The sequence below is a fragment of the Cuculus canorus genome, chromosome 6 (genome assembly GCF_017976375.1).
Source record: "Cuculus canorus isolate bCucCan1 chromosome 6, bCucCan1.pri, whole genome shotgun sequence".
In the NCBI taxonomy this organism is placed as follows: Eukaryota; Metazoa; Chordata; class Aves; order Cuculiformes; family Cuculidae; genus Cuculus; species Cuculus canorus.
This window is the reverse complement of record NC_071406.1, coordinates 42,249,661-42,265,918: the sequence shown is the minus strand read 5'-3', so window position 1 is coordinate 42,265,918 and position 16,258 is coordinate 42,249,661. Positions and strand designations below refer to the sequence as shown.

Below are 16,258 nucleotides of genomic sequence, written 5' to 3'. Positions count from 1 at the left end.
TCTGATTCCCGGCGTCTTTCAGCTGGGCTCATTGGTAATTTGAAATAATCTGCCTCTACATTATCAGCTCCGTATCTTGAACAAGTCTATTCTACGTGAATTTATTTTTAATCGTGTGCTGTGGTGCAATGGGCTGTTGGGCGAAGAGGCTTTATAGACCCAACGTGTGTGCTTTTTTGGGAAGATAATTACACGAGTTCAAAGTCTCGTCAGCCAATCGTATTTTGGTATTCATGCAAGCTGTTTCATAATGCCGTTTTGAACCCTGTTGGTGGCATAATTAAGATTTAATTAAATACAGGAATAGAAACATGTTGTTCATTTGACCATCTGCGAGTCAATGACTGCAGTGGTTTTCTAAGTTTCTATGTTACATGCTGTTAGTGAGTGTTCCATATTATTTTCCATCTCCTCAACCATACTTGCACGTTTTTCAGAGCCACCGAAGAGCCAAAGCTGATATTATAATCTTGTGTTGATGATTATCTCTTTCTTCTCTTCTTAGCTATTGATCGTATCTAGCAAAGTCAAACCTTGCGAGTGTAGCAAGAGCCGCTAAGATGATAGGGAATAGGAATGCTGAAGAAACAATGGCTTAATCCAAAGATAAAAAGAAAAGGGTGCAATTTTTTGGCAGTTGAACGTCCGAACCAGTGACACCCAGGATCCCATAATAGTAACAACAGCAACAGTAATGATGATGATAATATTAAACAAACAAACCCAATAATAATGCAGAAAGTCGGATTTGTTTTTCAGAGCATTCCTATAGTACGTAGCACAAAGCAGCCTTGTTCTCAGTTGCAGGACAGACACGACGGTGATGTTCAAGTTGTGGCAATGGTCAAATACCAAAAGCACACAGCAGGGCCCCAGAGTACCAGCTTCCATGCACACCAGGGCTCGGAACATGTTTAGCTGATGTGCTCAAAAAATGCATTTTTGGTTTGACGAAAACCGTTTGTGAGTTGGTGTTGAATGTAAGTTAGATTTAATTGAAAAGGGTGGGGTATTCTCTAATGAAAACTGTTTTCTTGCTGAAATTTTAGAAGGGAAATGTTTTTGTTTCAACAAGATATTATTAGACTAAATTTGGTTAAATGTTGCGGTTTTAAATAGTGCAAAATTCCCCCTAAGCCAAACCTGCAATATTTTGTTTCAGATATAATGAAATGCAGTTATTGATCTGAACATTTCTTTCCCAACTGTTTTCTGGTTTAAGGGATAAAAGAAAAAAAAATCTTGAATTGATTCAAATAATATTTATTCTTTCTGAGATTTTTCTAGGGAGGGGGGAGAAAGAGATGGAGTCAACTACCAACCCCCAAAATAAATGCTTTGCAAAGCTCTTAATTACCTAGAAAAGCATAGAAGAGGGATTTGCTTTTGCTCTTGTTGATTTCTTGTTTTACAAACTACCAAAAAAAGGTTGTACAGTTTCTATTCCTCACAATACAGCTTTTAATATCAGAACTTTAATACAGTGAATTAATCCCTCTTTCTATATTTGCATGCCTTTTATTTCTTATTTTCACTGGCTTTTTTGTCCTCTGCTTTGAGGCACAGACCGAAGTGACGTGTCAGGTCAACAACAGCAGGAAGATGCTTTCAAAAATTTTAAAAAATGCTTCAGAAAGAGAACGTTTTTCAGCAGGAGGAGAGGGAAATGCGTGGAAAAATACTAGTGGCTTTATTTCAGCTTCAGCAGGAAAGAACTCATGCTTTCACCATCGCGGTCTTGATAGACTCAAGAGTTTGTTTCAATGCTTTACAGGGGCATTCTTGCTAGCGATGTTCTCTCACGTACGTGTAAGGCACATGTCCATACCATCTCCTCTGACCCTTAATTTATTGCAGTTTCAATGACTTTTCAGAACTCTGGAAATTACTGTTAATTGCCAGATCACCAGTGATCCTGGTGCTTCAAAGCTCTCTGATGGGCATCTTGGTCCTCACCGTTATCAGAGAGTGACAGCAGCCCTGTGATCCCCCTTCTCAAACCAACCCTACTCTCCTCTTGCTAAAATAAGCCCCAACCATCTCTGGCTCTGCTGCTGTTCTTTATGCCGTTATCACTATCCACATCGCGGTGCGCAGAGCTCATGGCGAGGTGCATCAGCGGTGTTTCGACAGTGGTAAGGGGACGCTCCAGAGAGCTGCGGGGAAGGGGTTAGTAACGCTTGTCTGCTCTTGAGACTCAAGGGCATCGCTGAAGGAAGGATCTGATGGAACAAGGAATTTCTTTCGTTCTTGTGCCCGTCTCGTATTTTAAGGATGTTTGAAAGTCCCTGCTGAGTTCTGTTCCACTCCAAGGGAAGCCTTGAGGTTTTGCAGGTGTTGGGACAGCAGGAGTTTTTAAATGCTCTGCACGTTGTCTCTGCTCCTGTTGAAATCACCAGAGCTAACATTGCACAGCGCTTCGGAAAAATCCCACCTTTCTTTCAATGAATACAGGGTGCACTAAAAACGAGCAGAAAAAGTCTTTTTTTTGCAGCCGAGTTGTGTTTGCTTTGTAGCTGATAGTAGATGGCGCGTTGTCCGCCTCCAATTTCCAGCAGACGGGGATTTGGCTCAGCGCGCTGTGCTGAGCGGTGCTCCCGGCCTTGTGCTGAGGGATGGGAGTCAAGAGCTCTTACCCCCTTGGCCCCGCAGTGCTACCTCCTCTCCAAAGTGCCCCAGGAATGAGCAAACCTATGCAAAATGCAGAAGCTTATAAATACCTGAAGTCATTTTCAAAGAGCAGATCTGTAAACTGACGTGCTACTCTTGCACAGGGATATCTGTAGTTGGTTTCATGTGGTCAGCCTACAATTTGAATATTATTTGAATTTTGACTATCTTTTCATTTAAAAAACAAAAGCAAAATAATGTGTGATTATTTCTTACGATAGCTAAGCTCAAAGTAGAGTTTTGCTACGTTTCGTTAATTGGTATTTAAGTTTTCTCTGGCAGTGTGCATTTACAATGAAAACTATACACAACGTGTATTGCCATGGCTGTGATACAAAACTTCCTCCGGTAGAATTTGCCTCTGGACAGATGTGGTTAAAGTCACCTTTCTGGCTGCCGGAGCAGCTGGGCTCCCGCCGTCTCTGGCTTCCCTCGACAATGCAGGACATGATAAGAAAGGCAGAAATGGGACACGTGTTTCTGCGCTCCTCAACTTTGTATCCTCTCGCAGTTTCTGTTAGAAATGGCTGATCAATATTTAAAGATTTTTTCTGTTGTTTTAAAATTAAATTTTCCACGAGGAGATGTGGAGTTTTTTCCCCCCCTGCGTTTTGATTCCAAAATTAGGAAGATAAAAGCAGAAAACACTGTCTGTTGGAAACAAAAACAACCTCGGCTCCTATTGAATATTTTCTGTTTATTGTTTAATCAGCGTTTGACTTCTGAAAATCCAGGTGGGGAGAAGGAAAGCAGTGCATTTATTTTTGGGGCAGGTACACTCAATTGTTTTTTGTGAATAGCCTGACACCAGCAATTAAAATAGGAAAGATGATTCACATTTCTCTTGCAAAAGCTGCGATTTTCAATCAAGCAGCTCAGCTCAGTTTTGAAGTTGTTGCTTAATCTTTGACCCAATGGAGGGACACATTTAAGCCTGGCTTTATTTAGGGTTCCACTTAATCCTGCACTGAGCAGAGAGCTGCGTTCCTGGGGTGACAGGGACCTCGCTGAGGTTTTTCTCTCTAACTGCACGCTGCAAGGAGTTTCCCTGAGCTCAGAAGAGCTGCCTAAAGGGAGTAAAACGGAGCACATCAAATGAATCGCCGCAGGATTGGGCTCGCTGTGCATAAAGCACTGGTGTAAGCGGTAATGCTTTCCAGGCTCGTGGCCTCAGCTCGCCGCAGCTCTCTGCTGAACATCTTTTTAACCTGTTTTGACTCCCGCAGTATTGACAGCGTCGCTTCTAAAACAGAGTATTTTGGGAGAAATATTTTCTTCTAAAGTTTTCCTCCTCCTTGCAGTTTCTAAGTGGAAGGGACAGATGTTTAATTGCAAACTGGTGAAGATTACTGTGGTATTTTCCTTTTTTCTTTTTTTTTTCTTTCCCCAGCATGTTTTTTTGGCACAGACATGAAGTAGTTTTGAAAAAAGATATAATAGTCACAAATGCTTAAAATTCTGCTGGTGCTGTGGCTCCCAGAGGGACGTCTCCCAACTGCAGCCCCCGTGTGCTGTTACCATGACAATCTCACATTTTCCTCTAAACTCTCGCACACTGCATTCCATTTAATTTGCACAAAAAGTGTCTTTATTATAAGCAAAATCTCGTCAGTCAGGTACTTAATGTCCTGTGTCAATAAACACGCCTGTAGAGCTGACTTTCCTTTCTCAGGGACAGCTGGAGGATTGTTTTGAATGTATCTACGGAAGATCCTGAGGGCTGGTTTGCAATGGAAGTAGGAAAGGAGGGAGAGAGCATTTAGCTATTTGTTGTCTCTGCAAGGAGATATGTGGTATGTACACATCCAAACAGGCTTATATCCGTGCGCCTCTGTTTCTCTGGGCTTCCTCTCGCGGATGTGAAACTTCTGGATTGCAGCAATCCACTAACCTCACGTTGAAATGTTATATCTTTATCTCCGCTGATAAGAGCGTTTCCTGCATTTAGGCACACTTTAAAACGAGTTTTCGATGTGAGATAGATGGTTATTTCGTAGGGATATGGTTCTTATGTCACAATAAAGCTCATTTGCAGAATATACTATCCCATGTCCAAACAGCCAAAACTTAATTCCAGTTTCAGGCGTTTTCTTGAATGCCAAAAAAGCGGGTCCAGCCACGATAGTTACAGCAATACACTGACCGGAACGTGTGGGGAAACCAAAATGTACTGAAACCTCTATTTATGCCTGACCTATCATTTTGGATAAATTCTCAGAGTGGCAGGTATGTTAATCCACTACTGTCTTATGTTTATTCTTTATAAAACATTTTTAAGCGTTCGGTTTTCTTCTAGTGAAAGTTTGTTGCGAAAGTGCAAAGCATTATGGTTATATTGAATGTGAAAGAAAAATAAAGGGTGTTGAATTTTGGCTTTTCCTTGCGTGAGGCAGGGAGAGGAGGGTATTTTTATGTAAAAAATAATTTGTAGCATAAAAATGATGCTCTGTAGCAGCATAACAAAACAAAATTCCCTTGCAACCTTCCCAGTAGAATATATATTTTTTTAATTTAATGGAGTTAATCCTTGTTTGTTTACCTTCTTGATTATATTAACCAGCAAGTTAGTGATTAAAGGCAGGAGTGTAGCTCATGCTAATTATATTTGTACCCGCTGAACCTGTTTCTTTTTAGCGAGAGATGATTGCAATAAACACACCTGCACTATTTTACAAGCAGGCTTGGGGGTACCACGCTGCTGGGAAAAGCCAGGACTTACCCCTGCTTGCGGATGCCTTTGTACAAAGCGTTTTTGCACCGCAATCCGGGAGCTGCTGCGAGCACCTAGGAGGGTGCTGGCTGCGGGAGGAGGACGGGAGGTAACGGAACGAGCTGCTCGTTGGGTCTTGATTCAAAACTGATTAAATGTTACAATTGGATTCTCTCTCTCCCTCAGTGTGTAAAGCGAAGGTGCTCATGTGTGAGTTTGCTTGTGTTATCATCTGCGTTGAGTTATGTGATCTGATCAACCGACTCTAAAGGACCCATTTTGGTGTTAGGCTAAACCAGTACAAACCATTGGCCCTGCCAGTTTATACACTCGGGAGATGCCGTCTTGTTGTCTTGGAGCATATCAATATTCTTGTAGAAACTAAATTCTCTTTCTGTGTGCCGGCTTCAGGCTGATATGTGATGGATTTAAAAACAAAATACGAGCAAAAGTTAATTCACCACGGCAGAGTGGTTTGGGGAGATAACATCTTATGTTCCTGCTGTTTAATTAAACCCAGATTTTTATTTGCTATACCTTTTAATTAAAGAGGAAGAAGATATTTGCCCTTCTATGGCATCTGGTTGAGTTTATGAAATCTGTTTGTTTTTTTTTCGTTGTTGTTCTTTTTAGTTTGAGATTCTGATGCAGTGATTCGCTCCCCCGCAGTTTTTATGTAGGGGAGGATAGACAGATTTCTCCTCAACTCTGGAGGTAAGGAGACAGCCACAACCGTGAAATTCCCCTCCAGATTGAAGCTGATCTGCTCACAAAGCAGGAAAAAAAAACCCAAAAGCTCTCCCTGCAGCTGCGAACTTGAGCTAGCAATAAGTAGCAAGGTAACAGAAATCACAGAGAAAAAGAAGGGGGGGGGGAATTCGAGTAAGCCAAAAATCACTTCCATTGCTGTTTGTTCGGGGTCTTCAATTTATTCAAGCAGTGTGAGTGGATATTTAAAATAGTATTTTATTTTGCATTTAGGTGCTAGAGAAGAATATTTTTAAATCCCTGAATAATTATTTAATGCATTTTTTAACTACTTTTTAGTGCTCTGAAAAGATCAGTATTTAGATTAATTAGGACTTTGGTCTCACTCCTAACTAGTTGTGCTAAACACCTTCGGAAGAGATGTTGCTCAGCAATTCCTTAGATAACATTTGGTTATCTCAAACGATAAGGGTGAAGCACATTTTAACACCAAAATAACCAAGGTTAAGATCACTACAGATTTCACTTGAATTAGATGAAGTTTCAGGATCAAGTTATTTCGATAGGGTGCAATTCTTCCTCCGCAATTTTTAAGATACCTTGAAAGTTGGTATTTCTACTTTTTTTTTTTTAATCAGCAAAACTTTAACAGGTTTGCCAACATCCTTCTTTGATTTAATGTTGCAGTTTTATAGGATTAAGTTCCTATTGATTTTTAACATTATTAATTCAATTCACTGGGAAGATACCAACCACATATTACTTTCACTTTGTGAAGCAGTTTAGTTTCAGGCGCTGGCTCAGAGTCGTGTGTTTTGCTGATGTTTTCCCCCATAGAGAATATCTTGGCTGTTGAAGAGCTGTGCCGGGATCGGTTCATGAAGATGTAGGAGTCGGTAGAAGAATATAATGTGGAAAAGGAAAATAAAGTTATTAAAAGACCTTTTCTGGGGTTTTTTTTTTTTTGTTTGGCTTGAGGGTTTTTCAACCCCTGGAAGCAGATTAATCATTCTGCCGGGGCAGCGTAACGTTTCTAAGCCAGAAGTTTGTGTCACGATGTTGCAGAAATCCTCGCCCGCGGTGTGCGAAGGGAAGTTGGGTGTTGTCTATTGAAAATGTACTGATAATATGGAATTACCTTCCTGGGGAAGGGTGATTTAAGAGTGCAGCGTAGTTTTCAATAGCAGAAAAGAAAACTTATAAGCTACTCAATGTAAGGTGTCAATCCATCAAAACAGAGGGAGCCTATCCTTTCTACTCATCACACGTTTACCCCGCCGAAACCAGCTCAATCCAAGCACCTGCTTATAGCAATGGTTTCCTGGACTTCTAGGGTGGGACTTAAAGAGCGAAAATGCTGCAGACCAGCCTGCTGTGTGGGCAAAAATCTGTGCAAAACTTGCAATAGCTGGGAAAGTCCGCCTCGCTATTGCAAGTTTGCTGTTGCAGGCTTGTCTTGCTGCATCACCCAAAGCTTTGGGTGGGTTAGTGCGTACCTCCACAGAAGCAGGAAAACATGGGATGGGACAAATAAATAATAGAAATATCAGCTGTGATTTAGACAGTGTGAGGACAGAGGTGCTTGCAGCAGGGACGGTGTGTTACCAAACCCCTGGCAATCGTGGATCTGAAAGGCAGGTATCTGAATAGCGAGAGGATTTGATGTTTGTTGAAAACCAGGTCTCTGATTAGCTCACGAGCTGAGTCTAGCGCTGCAACATCCAATAGTGTTTGCTACAGTTCATATAACTTTATTGTACTCCAGAGAACTGTGCAAAGGTTAGCTTGGGAAATCTCTCCTGTGCACTCGAGCAGGATGTGTGCGTGGGTACACGCCTGCCTGGGCTTCACCCTCCAGGGTATCAGGTTCAGGTTGCTTTCTGAGGAGCTTTGTGGCCATTTATCAGAAGTCCCTCTCTGGGAATTCCAACTTAAATCTCGCGCTGTGACTGAGGAAATGGGGTTTTGATAAGCCTCGCCTGCGAGTAGGACTTGTTGCTGGAGGGGCAGGCAAGAGGGAAACCTGCCGGGCACCGAAATGCTGTGAAAACGCTTGCTATGAGAAAGGGTCAACAAGGCTGGTTTTACTTTGTGACGGATAATAAGAGCTGATCTCTGTATATGAAGTTTTATTATTCCCTCTTCTTCTGCCTCACATTTCCTGGAGACACGGACACACACGAGTGTGCGTGTGCGCTCCGGAGAGCCGAGCCTGTCCTTGCCTGTCCCATTGCTCCGCTCCATTTTCTAGCGGGAACTGCTTGGGCTGAAATTTTCCATTTGGTGTCTGCCTCGGCTCGATTATTTTTGGAAAGTGCTTTGAGAGGAGATGGCTTAGCCATTCGTGAGACTGTGATGAGGGAAAGAGGCGTCTCATTGCAGTGCGGGCAGCCTTCGGGATGAGAGCAGGGTGTGCAGAGGATGGTGTGCTGCTTCCCTTGGGCATTCACGATCAGCGGATGCTCTGCCTGTAGGCTGTGTGTGCCAGCTTGTGTCATCTTGGCTCTCCCAGGCGCAGTGCAAGTACTATATTGCTATTCCTGAGCAGTTAGATGCTGCAGATGGGAACATTGTGAGGCTAAGTAGTATTTCAGGCTCTTCCTGGGTGCAAGGTGTGCAAACAAGGACTTGAGAGAGGGCAGAAAGATGCATAAAAATGGGTTCAGAAAGATAAAACGTGGATTTGGGCATGAACGGGCATGAAATGTAATTTAATTGCAGAGATGGATAGCTGTGCATACGCTTTTTAAATTTTTTCAACAGCCGTTTCTATTCACTGCTTTCCTTGAGGTGATCCGCTTTGCTTGGGGCTGAGCTGGAGGAAGAAGGATGCTCGCAGGAGTCATCCTCTGCTCCGGAAGGGCGAGATTTTAGCCCTGCACCACGAGAGGGCAGTGCCTGCAGCTGGATTCCCCTCAAACACCCTCCACTAAATTAATATCTTGGTTTTATTCCCTCCTCCACTTCCCCCCTTTTCCACTCTCCGGGCAAGAAATCACCTTTGAGATTGGAATCGCGTTGGCTCTGGTAGTTCCCTGTTCAAATGTACTGGGACTTAAGCAAACAATACTGGGTACGGGTCAGAGTTGTCTAAAATTAGTGAAATTGATTGCAATTGCACTTCATTCCCACAAAAGGAGCTGATGCAGCTTGGGAGGCTGTTCCCAAAGGTCAGTGCTTGCTGGTAATCCCCAGGGCAATATTCTGGATCAATACACATGGATTTATTGAGACTATCCAATTGGGAAAGGAGGGCAGTATGTCAGATGGCTGCAAGGGGAATTCTGCAAGGCATTTTGGATGCTGACTATATATATTCAGCTTCCTCTTGAAAGCCAATACAGGCTGCTTGTTCACATCCTTATTTGTACAAAACAACCATCTTGCTCCAAGCAGTAAGGTCTGGCATTGACCAAGGAGTTGGCCCTGGCCAGGCTGCTCTCTGGCCATGCAAAGGGAGCAGACTCCTCGACTCCCTCCTGAAGTCTGACCTAAGAGAAAACAACTTCTGAGGTACACAGAATATTTATTCTCCTCTCTAACTGGAAGGCAGTGAAGAAGGGACTGCTTGGGAGCTTCTTTATTGAGTCTCCTGCTTTCAAGGTACTAAATGTTCCCATTGTGTTTCCAGACCAAGCAATGCTCAGTGTCCAAAACTGCACTGATGTGAAGACGCGGTGCTTGGTGTTTGGCTCGGGGCAGGTTTTAACACGACTGCTCCTTCAGTTTTCTCCTCCTAAAAAGTTCTAGTGGGATTTGTATGGTTCTATGAGCAGAAACGGCGACAGCCCGGGATAATTCATCATCATGGCGACAGCTGCAGAGCCGTGTTTGACCTTCAAAGATTGTTATCCGTATGCAAACTGGAAGCAGCCACTGTGGCTGATCCTGCATGGCTGAACTGAGGTTTGGAAAGACAGCCATGGAGTGCAGCAGGATGATGTGCAGGACTGTGCACAAAGCCAGTGTAAGGCCATCTCCTCTCATCCACCGGGAATGGGGCTGTGTTCTTCAGACGATGTTATAGGATGTAGTTAACACTGTAGTGTCTCCTCGGCATGAAATTGTGCCTGGCTCCTGGAATGTGATAAAAACCATCAATGTGCAGTTGAGCTGTTTCTTCGTGCTGAGAGACTTCTGCCTCTTTAGGACCATGTCTTCCTTCATAACAAAATGTGCCACAACGTTTGGCTGTTGAGGTCGAGCCTCCTTTCCAAACTCCCTGTTCCAACCATTTCAGGACAGTAGACCAGACACGTGAAGAGCACATTACAAAGTGTCCAGGAAATACAGGAGTGACTGAATCAGGGCTGGGGGTTACTGGAAGGAAGGTCTGCCTCATTAATTTTCAGATCTTGAACACCACACAGCTTATGAATAACAAGATCTTCAGTAGCCAAGCTCTGGCACCACTTGAGAAGCAATATGAAGCTGTCCAATTATTTGTCCAACCTTGTTCCAGGTGAAACATGAAAGCCTTTTTTCCGTGCTGGCCTAGTAGGGCCTTTGGAAATGGACCTTGCTACTACTGTGGGTCTGTGGCAAAAAAAAGGAAAAAGCAAATCGTCCCTTCGCCTCTGGATCTGTCCTTTAAAGAAACTACCAATACCTTCTCGAAAGAGCAGCACCTTTCTTTACAACGGGGATGTGATTTCTTTTGTTCCAGAGTTTCCAAGCTGATGAAGGAGAAATCTCGTGGTGTATTGTTTCAGAAAGGGTCGATAGTTTAGTTCTGGAGGAAGGAAGGTGTAACAAATCATTCTTACTTTCCTTGGCAAGGATCCTAGTGAGCTGGAAGCAGGGACCATATTTCAAGTGAACAATTCTTCTGCTGTTGATGGACCCGTAAGCTAGTCTTCAGAGGCTGCAATACGAGGGTGAAGCTCTTCAGCACCTCCTCGCTTTCTTCCATTGGAGGTTTGGCCATTGAATTTCTGGTGAGAGAATCTCACTTCTTTTTTTAGAGGACAAGTGAAAAGCACAGCTGATCTGTGCTGCATTGCAAAGGAAGCAGAGAAGAAAAGACCAGGAAGGGGGAGCCTTACTCTCAAACCAGGATGGTCATTGAGAGCTGCTTTGAAAGTCAGTGTGTTCCTTTGGGAACGTTCTGACGGAACTGAGGAGCCTTGCATAGGTCTCCATCTTCATAAAGTCATCTTAAAATGTTGACCTCTGCTAGGATGTAATTGACTGTGTATGGGCTGCAGTATGATTAGGTTGTGTGTGTGTGTGTGTAAGAGAATATGTATAGTATATAGGAATGTATAGTTTTAATGTATAGTTGTTCCTGGAATAAAATTTCAGGATTCAGGAGGTGAAATGAAGAATCAGAAAAATTAGGGTAAAAATTAGAAGTACTTCCCTGGCAGAGAACCACACTGTGCTGCCAATCAAGCCTGTTGACAGGAGTCCAGAAAACTGGGCAATCTGCTGTCAAGCATGGCAAAGGGAATGAGCCAGAACCGGCAGGAGAGAAGATGGGGGCACATGGAGCATCTCTGCATGCGGCAGTTACCCTCGATTGATATGGAGTGTAAATGTAATGCGCAGAAATCATTATCCCCCTGGGAATTTCTGCCTTATAGTTCATTTTCAGGAGCTGAAGTTCAGTCACAAAAAGGAAGGGTTTATTTAAGAACCGATGTACCTCAACCTGGAACTATTCAGGAATGGCTGCCCTGGAAAAAAAATCTCTGAAGAGCCAATTTGCCATTGTACCATTCAGCAGGAAGAAGGCCACGGCACTGGTGTGGCTTCCTGCAGCTGCAGAGAGCCGATAACCTCTTCATTTGTTTTTGTTCATCCTGAATGAATGGGATTATCTGAGAGGATTAAATAGACACTGATCTGATGGCATGATAGAGTAACCATTTCAACAGCCATTTGTATCTACGTGACTTAAAAAGAAGCATCCTTTGGGCTTGTGTGACAGCTGTAACAGCCTGTCAGGCTCCAGATAGGATGTGGGTTGTCCCCTCCGGCCAGCACAAATCAAATGTGGCTCCGCTGAAGGCAATGGAATGACACCAGTGTCAAAGCAGAGTGTGCGTGAGGAGAAACAGCTTCATCACTTTTAATGGTGGCAATAAATGTATTGACTCCTACTTACTGACTCAAGAGCCCAGGATTACAGTTTTAACTCCCGAAAGGAACATTTTCATTTCTGGTTTTGACTTCAACCCAAACCCCAATCCTTACATATCCTGCTGCAGGATTTATTTGCTACAGTTTTTCCAAGCTTAGAGTCATCATCAAATTCCAGCAGCCTGTTCCTCAAAGTCATGGCTTGTGGAATGATTCCTTGACAGCAGCAGTGATAGACCAGAGTGCCTCTGCAGCAAAGCATTTTGCAGAGCTTGCCAGCCTGCAGACCGCAGGCCAGCTGTGCTCAAATAGCTACCAAGTCCCCTAGGAGCTCCATGGTGGTGTTGGTGGAATTGGGCTGCAGAAAGCTCGGCAGATATCTCTGCCTTTCCTGGCATTGCTGCTTGAGCATTCATCAGTGGTGGGTGTCTGCATCCCAGAGGACTTCAGGTTTAGCTTCTTTTCTTAGCAGGAGTCACCACATGGAGGAGGAACGCTTTGTTCCAGAACTGTTCTTCCTGATTTTGTCATTAGGATGCTTTTGGTGCTAATGTAGTCTCCAGATTAGTTGTCCATCCATGGCAAGCGGTGCATGAACCTGAGAGGTTGACTGACGTTACATTTATATGCATGTGCTTTCGTGCTGCTACTGCATACACTCAGCCTGCTTCAATACTCGGGATTTCTAGGCTGGAGCAAAGGGCAAAGAAGGAGATTTCTGCTTGTAAATAACTGTCTGCAGCAAATATTTATTTGATAATGTGGCATTACTGTCTTGTATCCAGCACAAATCTCTCCTGAAATGAAAAGTAAGGCAGATGGTCCAGTCTTTGATAGCATTGAAACGGGGATATCTGGAGCCAGGGATTTTGGACACTCAAAATTATCTTGGTGTGAGGACCTTTTACAACAGATATGTTTGCAATTGGAGGCTATTCCACCACTAGACATGACAACGCTAGAGAGGCACTTCCTGCTCCCTGCTAACCACGGTGCATGACCTGTGGGGTCTGACTGAAAGCATCTTGGGTGGATGAGTCACCTGTCCCTGTTGCCATCAGTAAGGACCTTGGAGAAATATACACCCTGTTGAAAACTTGGAGAAAGCCCCATTGGGTCAATGTGGGCACCTTCTAGATGGCTGGCTTGATTCATCCCTCCCCTTCCCATGTTGACACAGAGAGTGTGATTTTTGCAGACGTGGGATTGTAGTGTTGACTCAGGAGGTGGGGACCTGCAGACTTTGAATTTCTCCTTGTTGCAGGGCTGTAGGATGGCAACAGAGCTGCACAGGTGGCTGAGCATCATATCTTGGGCCTCTGGAAGGGCTTCCTCTGACCTAAGGTGCTGGGGGCTGTGGAATTTGGACAGCCTGCCACCCTTAGTCTCCTGTGGGAAGACTTGTACATCTTTGGAAAAAGGACATGTCTCAGTGAGAGCGTGGATCCCAGGTGACTTAGTGTGATTCTGAGACGGGTATGGAGGTCACTCAGCCCTGAGAGGTTGGCTGTGGTCTCACTAATGAGGCCAAGCTTGCCTTAGGCTCACCAGGAATGTAGTGATGTGACCACAGTTCCAGTGTGTTGCGGAGTTCAGAGGCAATGGGCTCGATGGTTTCATTTCATTTAACTCCCTGCGAGGTGCTTGGGGATTCTGGACCCAAGACTGAGCTGTCGTGGACCACCCTTCACTGTTACCCTGTGACACTTGTGTCATCTTCAGTGAAAAACAGGAAAAAGACTTGCGAGTTAGAAGCTAAAGCTACAGCTTTAATGAAATTATAATAATAATAATGATGAAAATAATTAGAAAGTAATTAAATATGTACAAATTTGAGGTCATGTCCGCACTCCTCAATGACTGTGCATCACCACAAATGCTGCAGAGCAGACACACGAGAATGCGTCCATGGCCAGGAGGGAGCTGGGCTCAGGAACTGAATTCGGGAACACACAGATCTGGGATCAGGAGCAACAGACAGATGAGGTCCTCACTGGACATCGGCCATCACAAAAGAGAGGTGAGATCCTCATGGTCTCTCCTCAATTTTTATACCAAGTATGACATATATGGGATGGGATGGAGTACCCTGTTGGTTAGTTTGAGGTTACCTGTCCTGTCTGCCTCTCCCTGCAGGTGCAGCCCTTTCCCACCAACTTGAGTATGGCCTTGGTTACTGTAGTGATGAGTACAAGCATTGGCCTTTTTGCATGCCAGTGCCCTGTTTGTTATCACTTTAGAGAAGAACACTGTCTCAAAAACATGCAGTTAGCTTTCAGAGAATGAAGTTACTTAAAGCAACTGAGTTAGTCACAAAACTGACTCCAGTTTAGCTCAAACCACAACAAGGACCTGGTGCATTTCTAGCAAAGGAGAGTGACGTATTTGGACAAAACCAATGATGTCATATTTTAGAGATTGTAGAGCTATGTATCATTTACTTCAGTAGCTATTGTCGTTGTGGATTTTTTGTCTGTTTGGACTTTTAAAACCAAAATGAGCAGAGGAGTAGGTAAAAAATGGAAAATTGCATTTTCAGGTGGTCTTTTTTCTTTTTAAAGTATCACATTTCAGGCACTGTCTCCTTTAAAACTTCACCCAAGCATCTTAAGTAGGTGAAAAAACAAAGAGAGCCAGAAGTTTGAGGTGAAGTGTTTTATTCTAAATTGACTAAAACACACTGTTGCATCTGAGTTGAAGCTCTCCCTTCTGTTTTGACGGAAACATTGAAAAAGTAAAGAGATTCTTTTCAGTTTTCCCCTCTAAGGCCCCTATTCGTTTTCACTTCTGCCCAAAACCATCAGAGCTCAACCAGAGCAATCCCTGACCTGGTTTTGCTTAGAGAAGAACTAATCAGTACACCAAAATAAATAGATTCTCTTTTATCTAGATCTAGCATCCTACCTGCTAAGAAATACCATGATACGGATTAAGATAGAAAGGTTTGAGATCTCCAGGTGCACTAGCAGAGTGTTACACAGGTATGTAAGATGTACAATGGCTCTTCTTTACCAAACAGTTGATTCGGAGCCCTTACAGTATAGGACTGGCAAGGAAAAAAATGCATTCAATAGGTAAACACAACGTTAACTTCAGGATACACTCAGGTTTTACCCTATAATTATGAAAGAGAATGAGATAAAAGCTATAGGCTGTTCTTAATGGTTCCATTTTTGCTAATCTTAAAACCTTTATTGTTACCACGGGCTGAGGAATGGGCTGGCTATTCCACAGAAACACCTCTTTGGCGATCACATACCAAGTGTGAACACACTGCTTCTCCACTCTGTTTTGTTGCAGGGGGAATGTGAGTGACATTTTGTGCTGGAAGAGTCTATCAGCCTTCCCAATGTTTGGGAAAGTCAGTGGCGTTTGTGTAAAGAAATCATAATCCAGAAACATTACTGTAAAAATGTCAAAAGCCAGCTGCTGTCTTTGCGTTTAGGCTGACGTGTGGGAGGGATGTAGAGGAGATGGTGCCTAAGTGCTTACAGTTATCAGCCTTTCCATACCAAAATGCCTTGGACTCAGCCCTCTTGAAGTTGTTGTGTTGGGAGAGAGGCATGAGAAATTTTGGGGGGTGGCACACAGACAGAAAGACCTCTGTCTCATCTCCTGAGAACTGTGCCTTTCAGGGTCTCTGTGCTTTAAGTCACTGCTGACTTTTGCAGTTACAGCCCTGGATGTCTTAAGATAAGCAATGGGTTGCAGCAGGTGGTGCGTAGTTTTCCCTTGTGGTCAGGATTAGGTTCTCCTGCGCGCGGGAAATGTGATTTGAATATAGTTCACATTCAATGGAAGAGAAAATGGCATTGCTGTTATTGTAGTGACACTAAGTTTTAATCCGTTTTGTTATTTTCATGCGAGAGCAGTCCATAAGTGTGTGAGAAACTAGAAGAAAGAGAAGCAGAAGGTCCTGCACAATGAAGTAACACCAAAAGAGGCTGGATGCTGGACACGTGGAGAGAAAGCAATCTGCGACAAGAAGGAACATTGTAAGTGCTGTGCTTTTTCTTGCAGTACTGAGAATTTAACAGCCGGTGCCCAGCAGTCAGATCATCAGGTATTGCAATATGCTCCCTTTAA

The 16,258-nt window shown here is 43.6% G+C and overlaps 1 long non-coding RNA gene across 4 annotated transcripts in view; it reads left to right on the top strand.

Annotated features, from left to right (window-relative positions):
- Positions 1 to 16,046: 16,046 nt before the first annotated feature.
- Positions 16,047 to 16,258, top strand: part of LOC128852601 (uncharacterized) — a 57,974-nt gene continuing 57,762 nt past the window's right edge. For all 4 annotated transcript variants that reach the window (XR_008450580.1, XR_008450579.1, XR_008450578.1 and 1 more), the window contains exon 1: positions 16,047 to 16,167. This is a non-coding gene — a long non-coding RNA (uncharacterized LOC128852601). The remainder of the gene's footprint in view (positions 16,168 to 16,258) is intronic.